The 11,002-nt window shown below is 37.5% G+C and overlaps 1 pseudogene; it reads right to left on the reverse strand.

Moving 5' to 3' along the window:
• Positions 1 to 701: 701 nt before the first annotated feature.
• LOC122021243 lies at positions 702 to 9,249 on the reverse strand (annotated as a pseudogene).
• Between the last annotated feature and the right edge of the window lie 1,753 nt (positions 9,250 to 11,002).

An 11,002-nucleotide genomic window follows, 5' to 3' on the forward strand; every position in this document is an offset into this window, starting at 1 on the left:
TTTGGAAATCAATGTAACGTTCAAATTATGGGCAGGATCTCCTATGAATAGCAGGTTTACATCTCACCCTTGCATCCTTTTGGGAGGCAATCTAATTTGATAAACGAGCAAAAAGAGATACTATAGTCAGATTGAATGCAAAGGCAAAGAACACTATTAATACATACTGCATGTAAGCTTCTATAAGTTAAGCAGAAAGTGATCGAGTTTAGATGTGCTTTTAAAGGACCAACAAAGCTATATAATGTCAAGAGAGTTACCATAAACAACCTCCATCTCTTTTCTACAAGAGGAAAAATCATATAGAGATCAATTGTCACTTAGTTAGAGTGAAAGCTATATATAATGAGTACTTTCCTAAGCGACAACTTGGTAACATGAAAAAAAAAAACAAGATGATGCATAGAGCAATCATACACAACTCTAAGATGATGTGGGCAAGTGACAATCAAATAATGATCTGTATTATAAATTGTCTAGTGTTTATGAACACACTAAACATATTGAAGATCATAGCCACCACCCGTGCCACAATTATGTCCAAAAAGATCATCTAGTCTAATTCCCAAATTTTAAATTAGTTAGTTTTTCTAGAATTTGTAAATACACATTTACATGGATTGTATTCTTATTTCATATAACAAACAAAATAAGAAAAAATCCAGATTTTCACTGAGATGATGAAAAACTTGGTAATTTTTTTAGGTTATGTGAAAAAATAGAATTCTCGAGTGGAAACTCTCTTTTACCGCTGTGCCAGTCACTAGTATGTAAAAGTCTGTAGGCGATTCGTTCTGCAAGAACACATCTTCCCTGGGTGGATAATACTCGACATTCATCTCAGATACCTTCAAATATACAAAAGATGAGATACTGAGGTGAGAACACTATGTTGTGATATTCTGTCTAGCAAAATCTGGAGTTAGAAAATTCTAATAATTACCAGTTGGAATAGCAGGTCATTAGATACTCCATGGAACAAGTAGACACTTTGAACCAGTGAGTAAAATAGATAGTGAGTAATGCTGGATCTGATGGCTTTGGGAAGAGCATCCAGTGTCTCTTGCTGTTGGAGGCCTTCTGAGTCAGTCCTGAACTTCAAACTGAGATGTGAGATCATTTGTTCTTGTAAGCGTTCTGGAAGCTTATTTCTTTGTGCAAACCCCGTGGCTGCTTGGATTGTATCCCTCGGTAATGATCAGTACATATCTTTAATGCTATAAAAGTAAAACAAGAGTAAATATTGGTTGCAAGTACAACTTGCTGCCATCTGAATGGAATGATCAAGTTTCGCATTGCGAAACTTACATATCTTCTAGTTCTGCTAGTTCCATGAACTACCAAATTGGTCATATTTCCGATTAAATAGGCTGTTAGTCCAAGGTTAAAGAGCATGTAGAAAATATCAAAAATCATCTCTCCTGTATTTTCAGCATGCAAGTCTCCATAACCAACGGTTGTAAGGGTGGTGATTGACCAGTACATCGAGGTCACATAGCGGATCCACAAGCCTCGCTCGTGGAAATCTGGCATAGAAGCACCGATCCAAGTACTGCTTGGATTATGATACCTTGCAGAGAAGATAATAGAAGCACCCAGCACAGTGCACAGCAAATAGAGTCACCTATGAGATTGTTATGAAATGACAGTATCAGCTGAAGTATCAACTGCAAAAGGTAAGTGAATGCACGAATTGATGGTAAAGAATAAAGATCCTTACACAAATAAGTTTTGCACATCGAACCCAAAAGTAGTTGAAGTGCCTATCTTTCTCTAGTCTGGTATATGAAAAATGAAGTGTGTGGGATTAGTTGGAAGGCAATAATATCTTCCCTCAGGGAACACAAAAAGCATTCACATAGTTATTTAAGATGCATACCTTGAAAATAGTGCACTAACTCTTCTGAGATGCCAGAGACGGAGCATGTTGAAGAATCCATAAGAGCGAAGCTTATGAGGCAACAATTTACGTGCAAGTTAGAAGGGATAGTGGAAGCAACATCAAGAACAAACCAACTGGTCAAATATTTCCATGCTATTAGCTTAGGATCGTCAACAAGCAGATAAGTTGTTCTATCAAGGTAGGCCAAAAAGAAGGTTAAAATGATGTCAATGGCAAAGAAGGCGTTGACGATATTGTCCACCAAGGCAAGAGTTCCCTTCGCATGCCCAAGGAATCCAAATTCGAACAGAGAAACCCAAGCAGAATAGACAACGAGAACAATCAAGAAAATCTCCCATGCCCTGTGACAGAAATTCAAACATCAGAAATGTCTGCAATACAAAAATCTCCAATCAATTATCTCTTGGATGTAGTATTCATGAATAGGGCGGCTAAGGGTTTCTTATTTCCAGATAAGGATAATAAATTGTCACGAAAGAAAGAAAAGTAAAAAGAAAAATTACCCCAACAAAAGATTTAGACAACATAAACCCTGATGCTTTTATATATGAAAATCAAAAAAAGCCTTTTAGAACCGAGAAAAAAAATAGAGACGGGGATTAAAGAAGTTTATATGCAATGGAAGAGTAGAAAATCAATATTTACGCATCTGAAAAATTGCACCTTGAAGACTAGGATCCTTAGCTCGAAGTCCTAAATCTTTCTCACAATATCTTCACTAAATTATACAGATTAGGTGTTAGGAGAGAATACAACTCTTTTCAACAAAATAATAATCATAATAATAATAAAGGGTAAAAAGTTATTCAAAGAGAATCCCACATCAAATCTGTTAGCTAGAGCCCTAGAGCCAATCATTTGATGATTGTATTTTGGACTTGTTGTATCATATTCTATATAAATAAAGGCATTTGGTTTTTTGTTATTATACTTACTTGTATTGGTGCCAAATAAACTAAGTATAATAACGTCTTTGAGTAGAAGGTTCTTACCTATATCAATCGATTGGTTGAATCGATAGTGAGATGATATAGGGAACACTACTCTAAATCATTCCTAGTCGAGTATTAACATTCAGGGACAATGTTAATACAATAAGACTAGCATGTAGGTCAACTCGATGACTTGATCTCACAAGTCATGGATATAGAGATATCAAGTTGACACATGGGTATGCATTAGAGAATGTATACTGAATGACCCGCCATGAGAAAGTATCATGGATCGTTATATGAGTGTCATATACTTTCTCATGTGGCTATTAGTATGACTACTAGTCCTTAGACCTGAAGTCACCATGGTTCCCTACATAAGGAGTTATGTACTTTAGTTTCGTCAAACGTCACCCGTAACTGGGTGCACTATAAAGGCGATTACTGGGTATGTAACAAATTATGCGGAGGGATGTGAGTGATGTAGATGGGATCTATCCCTCCTATATGACGGGAGTGACATCGGTATTCTTGATAGAGTGAGACCACGAAGTGCATGACCATGCCCAAATGAGTCAATATAGGATATTGAGCTCATTTGATTTAGTGTGTCTACTTGGAGTTCAAGATTTAGATTGATTAGAGGATGACACGGTCTATGCCTCATATTGATCAATCTAGATGTCTAGGATAGAAGGACACTTGTCATATTTTGTGAGGAGTCACAATTAGTAGTCACAAGGTGATGTTGGATCTCAACATTCTTGTAACTTGGGTAGCAATGATGTATTGCTAGATGCCGCTCATTGCTTATGTTTCTAAAGGAGTTTAGAAACATTGCCAACGTTACAAGAACCTATTGGGTCACACACAAAGAACAAGTGGATGGAGATTAGGTTCATATGATGAACCAATTAGATTAGGTTCATATGATGTACCAAAGATTGGATTCGGATTAATTCAAATTAGACTTATTGAGTTAGACTCAATTAGATTCAATTGTTGAATGAGTCTAATTTAAATGTGATTCATTGAGTCAATTTATATTAATGAATTGAGATTCATTAAATTAAAATTGACTTGAATCAAATGTTGGTTTTAACTCAACAAGGAAGAGAATTGGTCAATTTTGACTTGACCAAATGGAAGTTGAAACATCAAGTTTGACTTGATGTATTGCCACATCATGAAGGTTAACTCATCCTACATGACATGACTAACCTTGCCACATCATCTCCACCACATCATGGTGTGCCACCTCATGGAGGTTACACACCATTCCATTTAATGTGGCCGGCCACATTAATGAGGGGAGTTACATGTGTGTGGCCGGCCACACTAATGTGGGTGGAGGTTTCATTTTGTGAAATTCAAGTGGTGTTGAATGCATCTTCTTCCTTAGCTCTCTTCCTCCTGTAACGCCCGCTCTCCCTGCTATCAACAAGGGACGGGGCTACGATACTCTATGTACATATTACAGCGGAAGACTTAAAATTATTTTTCTTAGCTTAATTAAAAACCGAACTACACTAACATGGTTTCATAACATGATAACAAAATAAATAAAAACTTAACATCAAGTCACCCATATTGTATTACATTTCACAAAACCAAAGCATAGTTCTTAAAGGTTTTAAAGCAGGTTCTTAATTAGTTGCCTAGCCACCGCCACACACATCTTCGTTGCCCCTCCTGCTGCTCCTTTAACTCATCCAGCTTTTTCCTTTATCTATGGTACAAGGAAAGTAAGCTATGAGCACTCATGGCTCAGTAAGTTCCTTTCCTACTCACTAAAACCAACAATCAGCACATAATCAAATAATGTCTCAACTTAACATGATCTCAACTAGTCATGGCATAACATATCATACTCTTTAAGCATATCATGCAACATAACAAACATTATAACTAGTCATGGCATATCATCTCTTAAAGCATAGCATGAAACATAACATAATCATATCATGGCATATCATCTCTTAAAGCATAGCATGAAACATAACATAATCATATCATGGCATATCATCTCTTAAAACATAGCATGAACATAACATAATCTTATCATGGCATATCATCTCTTAAAATATAGCATGAAACATAACATAATCATATCATGGCATATCTTAAATCATAGCCTCAACACAACATAATCATAGATTATATGCATCATGATTTTAAAAACATGTATCCGAAAAAACATGTGTATGTCTCATGATCTTTTAAAACCATTTTCTTCTTACATATATATACTTGAACATAATATCAACATATTTAGGGCCCCGGCTTGTACCATACATACATAACATAGATGCGCGCGTCCTAAGTATATCCAAGGTAGCAAGTCTTGAATCATACTAGCAACTAGGTCAAGATCACAAAGCATGGCCTAGGGGCGTATTTGAAGAGTCCATCCCTTATTAGCCTAGATCACAAAGCAAGGCTTGGCCTAGATCACAAAGCAAGGCCTAGGGGTGTACTAAGGAGCCCATCCCTTATTAGCCTAGATCACAAAGCAAGGCTTAGCCTAGATCACAAAGCAAGGCCTATAGACTGATTAGGAGTCCACCCTTGGTACAAGCCTTACAAAGTAAAGTAGCATGTATAAAAATGCATCATTCAGTCACATAGCATAGCATAAAAGTATGCATCTCTTAGGCATACATTATATCATAAAAGTATGCATCACTTAGGCATACATCATATCATAAAAAGTATGCATCACTTAGGCATACATCATGTCTTGAGAAAGTATGCATCACTTAGGCATACATCATATCATAAAAAGTATGCATCACTTAGGCATACATCATGTCATAAGAAAGTATGCATATTTTAAACACATAGCACATCATAAAAATATGCATATTCTAAGTACATAGCATATCATTAAAGCATGCATATTTCTACTCACATAGCATATCATAAAAGCATGCATATTCTAAGCACATAGCATATCATTAAAGCTTACATATTTCTAAGCACATAACATATCATTAAAACATGCATATCTCTATCCACATATCATATCATAAAAAGGTATAAATCACAAGCATACATGGTTAAGCATAAGGGTGTATCATGTGATTATACTATCATAAGAAACATGGTAACATAGTTAACTTGGGTTCTAAGCTTCCTAAACCCTTGGGTTCCTATCATGGCCGAACCCCCTTAGGTCTCAATTTAGGTAAAAAAAACAACCTCCAAGCATGTGCACCCTAAATCATCATCACATAAATTCCATAGGAAGCATTACAAGCATGATTAACTTGGTCTCTAAGTTCTCCAAGTCCTTAAACTCATGTGGCCGAACCCTATCAGTATGTAAACAAGGTCGCAAATGTCATGAACGCATGGAAACCTTAAACCATATTTATAGCATTTTTTTCAAGTAACATAATAAGCATATTGAGCTAGTTCTTAAGTCCTTCAAGCCCTTAACATATGTCATAGTCAAACTTTTAACAAGTGTTCATTAGGGCTAAAAACAAACATACAAGCATGTGAACTTGAACTAACATCATGTATAAATTCATAACAAGACATCATACAATAGGTATGGCCGAAACTTACCCTAGCCTCATTTAGGTCACTAAACAATATATAGTATGAGAACTTTGGTTTTCTACTTATCATATTTCATGTAGAGTGACATAAGCATATTTAATTTTTGTTCTAGGGTTTCTAGGGCATTTATCCCTTCATGGCCGAAACACACAATGATCCATTTAGGTCATGGAAAAATTATACAAATATGTAACACAATCAACACATTATCATATTTTCATAGGAAGCACTTTTAACACATATGGTTTCATTTCTAAGGCCTCTAGGTCTTTTAAACCCTACTTGGCCGAAACTCACAGAATATAAACTTGCTTCAAATAGCCTAAAAGCATGAGAAATTATACAAGTTTCATAGCATGTATAAAGACAAGCATAATAAACATACATGTGAATTGTGTCTTAGGCTTCCTAGGTTTCTTTCCCTTTTTCTTTTATTTTTCCTTATGGCCGAAACCTACCAATCTCTAAACTAGGTTTTAAGTGGCCTAAAGCATGGAAAACCTAAGTAAGTTTCATGGCAAAAATTACTAAGAACATCATATATAAAGTTGGTTCATAAACAAGCTAGGACCCTTGTGATCTTACAGGTCATATATCATGTAACTAATTTTCTATACTAAATTTAAACATAAGGGCATTAAACAACTTCCATATCATAATATCCAGAGGTCTTGAGCATATTAGAATTTTGTTCAAGCTTTTCTAAACTATCCATCTTATCATGGCCGAAAATCTAAAATAAGAGTTCATGAATTTCTAGCAATGTACAACATGCAATTCTTTAAGAGAATTCTATATTCTATCATACAAACATGGTTATTTAAATTTTAAAGGTCTTCCTAACCCTAAGCCCTTTTCTTGGCCGAAACATATAAATGGCTTTCTTTGGTTCCAAGTAACTTTCAAGCAAGAAAACCAATAAAAACCCTTAGTAGTTCATGGGAGAAATTTTGTACTAGTTTAGTTAAACAATATTTTTCCCTAACCTCCTTAACATATTTTTGGCCGAAATTCTAGGGTTAGGTACTCCTCTGATCAAGCACCATTTAAGTATAAAAACATGAAGAAAATCCCTCCTACATAGCATAGAAAGAATATCATGAAATAAGGACTTGTTTAAACCATCCTAGAATTGAAACCCCTTTCTTTAGCCGAATTTTCTTAAATTCTTTTCTAGGTTTTCTAATCCTTATAGAATCCGAAAATCACATAAAAGCCTTGTACCACAGGTGAGGGGAAGCTTACATCCTTTTCGCTTGTGGATCTAAGGTGTGGTGATGGAAGAAGTAGCCTCTTCTTCTAGTTCCCCTTCCCTTGATTCCCTTGCTAAGTCCTCCTTGTATCTTAGGTTTTCTTAGGAGAAAACCTTGGCTTGGGGCCGAAGATGGAGGAGAGGGGGACTGAGGTTTCGGTGATGGAGAGGGATGAATGAGAGAAATGAGAGAAAAAAAATAATATTCTCTTTACTTGCTCCCTTTTATGTTAAGGAGGAAGAGGTAGCAAACTTAGTTTTTGCTTTCCTTCTCCCTTAGCCTTTTTTTCTATTTTATTTTTATTTTTATTTATTTATTTATCCTCATCATTCATGATGAAATAAGGGGGAATGAATCCCCTTAATGGTCTCTTTAAGGTCACGGCAAGAAGAGGAAGAGGGAGAGAAAGGGAGGAAGGCAAGTTGCCTTTCTCTTGCTCTTTTCTTGTTTTCTTTTGGCTAGCTTTTACTCTTACCTTTATCATGAGTTTCCCTCCTTTTCTATCAATATCTTCTCTCTATCCCAATTGGTTTCTACTCTATGAATTATAATATAAGAGGTTCAAGGTTCAATCCTTGACCTTCACTTCTTTTTATTTCATTTTATTTCTTTTTGCTTCAACTCACTTCCTATTATTTTTCTAAGGCAAAAATCCCACATTCATATATTTATCTTACAAGTTTAGTGGGTATTACACCTCCTCCTTCTCCTCTTCTTGGCCGAGAGTTTCAAGCAAGGTGAAGAGGAATGTGTTGAGTTCCAAGAGAAAGGGTGAAGTGAAGGTCACAAAGGAGGGTACCTAGAGGAGTATGTGAGATTCCTTTTCTTTCTCTCCTTTCTCCCCTTTGAAATCCTACCCGAGAGCCCTAGAAAGTGCTAGCACACTTGTGGTGCTCTTCTTCTCCATCCTTGAGTGTTAGAGAACACTTCTTGTTCGTGTGGATATCACTAGAGAGTTGTCTACGTTGATAACTTCGAGATCCGGCGTACCGTTGGACGAGTGGGATTTGCGAGGGCACGCTTCAAAGGTATAAAATGTTTTTCCTTTGTAGATCTACTGTAGATCATAGTTTGAAACTCGTACTCATATTTTTTGAAAGTTTTTCTTCTCACGGATCCAATGGCTAGGGGGTTTCAGGGTTTCCGCGATGCGGAAAAGCGGTTTTCGCGGCCCGAAAAACCCAACAAAATCTATCACCGAAGTTCCACAAGGAATATCGATCCAGAAGAAAGTTTGGATTTTTCAAGGGTTCATGACAAAAAAAAAAGGGTTTACATGCAAGAGGGAAAAAATCTGAACAAAAAGAAGGCAAAGAACAAGAGAAAAAAACCCACAAGCTTTCCATCCAGAGCAAATCCCACAGCTCACAATCTCCAACGGAAAAAAAGGAGTTCGCCCTAGTAACGGCAGAGGGAATAGAACACCAGACCTGTATCGCCGATCGTAAGGTGAAACGATGAACCTCCGGAGCTTGACCCTACGGTTGCTCCTGGCCCCGAGGGAGGGGAGAATCCCATTGGAGAGGCTGTAATGGCTGCCGTCCAGCGAGATCTCCTTCTCCGCCTTGATTCCGCACATCATTGCCAACGACATGTTGAACACCTTCGCCGTATCCGCCATAGTCGCCAATTCACGTTATCTACACCCACACTCCCTCTCTCCAACCGCTCCCTTTCCGGATTCAAAGCATCACAGCTCACAAGAATCTCGATTGGCGATGGCGGCTGCCGAGGCGTGAGCAAGAGTGGAGAAAGCGACAACAGCAAGATGACCCGTTGTAAAAGGGAGGAGTTGGAGGAGATGCGGTGTGGTTGGATGGAGAAGCAAGGGCGTCGTTTCTTGATCCTGATCGGGAGAGGAAGGGGTGTCGATCTAGGAAGGGGGAAGAGGGAGATGAGGTTGAGAGAGATGGTCGGAGGTTTAGGTTTAGGCTGAGAGAGATGGTCGGATGGTCAGAGGTTTTAGGTTTAGGTTTACGCGAGAGAGATGGTCGTGCGGAGGAAGGGGTGGGATATAGATTTAGGTTTGGAGGGAACTTCACAATGTTGCAAATTTTGGCTTGTGGGAAAATTAAAATATTTTATTTTGGTTCATTAACATCGGATTTTAAAGACCGTTGTTAAAATCGGTGTCTATTAACGAAAAAAAAGGCGCTCATAGACATCGCCTAAAAAACCGATGTCTATGAGCTAAAATCTGCGCTCATAGACACCGGTTTTTGGAAAAACCGGTGTAAAATACTCAAAGACATCGATTTTTGCTTAAAACCGTTGTTGTTCCACTGATATCTATGAGGGATTTGGTTGTAGTGTTTGATTGAGTGAGTCTACTTGGAGTTCAAGATTTAGATTGATTAGAGGATGACACGGTCTATACCTCACATTGATCAATCTAAATGTCTAGGATAGAAGGACAATGTCATATATTGTGAGGAGTCACAATTAGTAGTCACAAGGTGATGTTGGATCTCAACATTCTTATAACTTGGGTAGTAATGATGTGTTGCTAGATACCGCTCATTACTTATGCTTCTAAATGGGTTTAGGAGCATTGCCAACGTTATAAGAACCTATAGGGTCACACACAAAGGACAATTAGATGGAGATTAGGTTCATATGATAAACCAAGAGGATTAGATTCATGTGATGAATCAAATTGGATTAAGAGTAATCCTAATTGGGCTAATTGAGATGGACTCAATTTGATTCATGTGTTCAATGAGTCTAATTTAGATTATGACTCATTGAATCAATTTAATTAAATGAATTAGATTCATTATATTAAATTGGCTTGAATCAAATGGTTGGATTTGATCAACCATGGGAGTTATAATGTCAAGTTTGACTTGACTTGAGAGGAAGTGGAAGAGTCAAGTTTGACTTGACTATTTGCCACCTCATTTGTGAGTTGGCATTAGGAGGACTAATGATGATGTGCCACATCATCATAGTTGGCACATGTGTGTGCCACCTCATGGAGGTTACAAATCTTCTCTTTAATGGCCACATTAAATGAGAATGGAGGTTACAACTCCATTGTGGCCGGGCACGTATTGTGAGGAAAAGAGTTGATTTTTTCATTCAAGGCATTCACTCCATCTTCTTCCTCTTGCTCTCAATTTTCTTCTCCCTCTCCTCTCTTGGCCGAACACTTCATAGGTGCTAGCACACCTTTTGTTTGACCTCTCCACCTAGTTTGTTCTTGTGGATACTTCTAGAGGATCGTACGCTTGACAATCTCGAGATCCGGCAAACCGTTGGACGAGCGGGATTGCGAAGGGCATCGCATCGAGGGTACCTTCCTTCTCTAGTGTAGATCTAGGCTTTAGTAAACTCGTACTCGAATT

Source organism: Zingiber officinale, chromosome 9A (assembly GCF_018446385.1).
Source record: "Zingiber officinale cultivar Zhangliang chromosome 9A, Zo_v1.1, whole genome shotgun sequence".
NCBI lineage: Eukaryota > Viridiplantae > Streptophyta > Magnoliopsida > Zingiberales > Zingiberaceae > Zingiber > Zingiber officinale.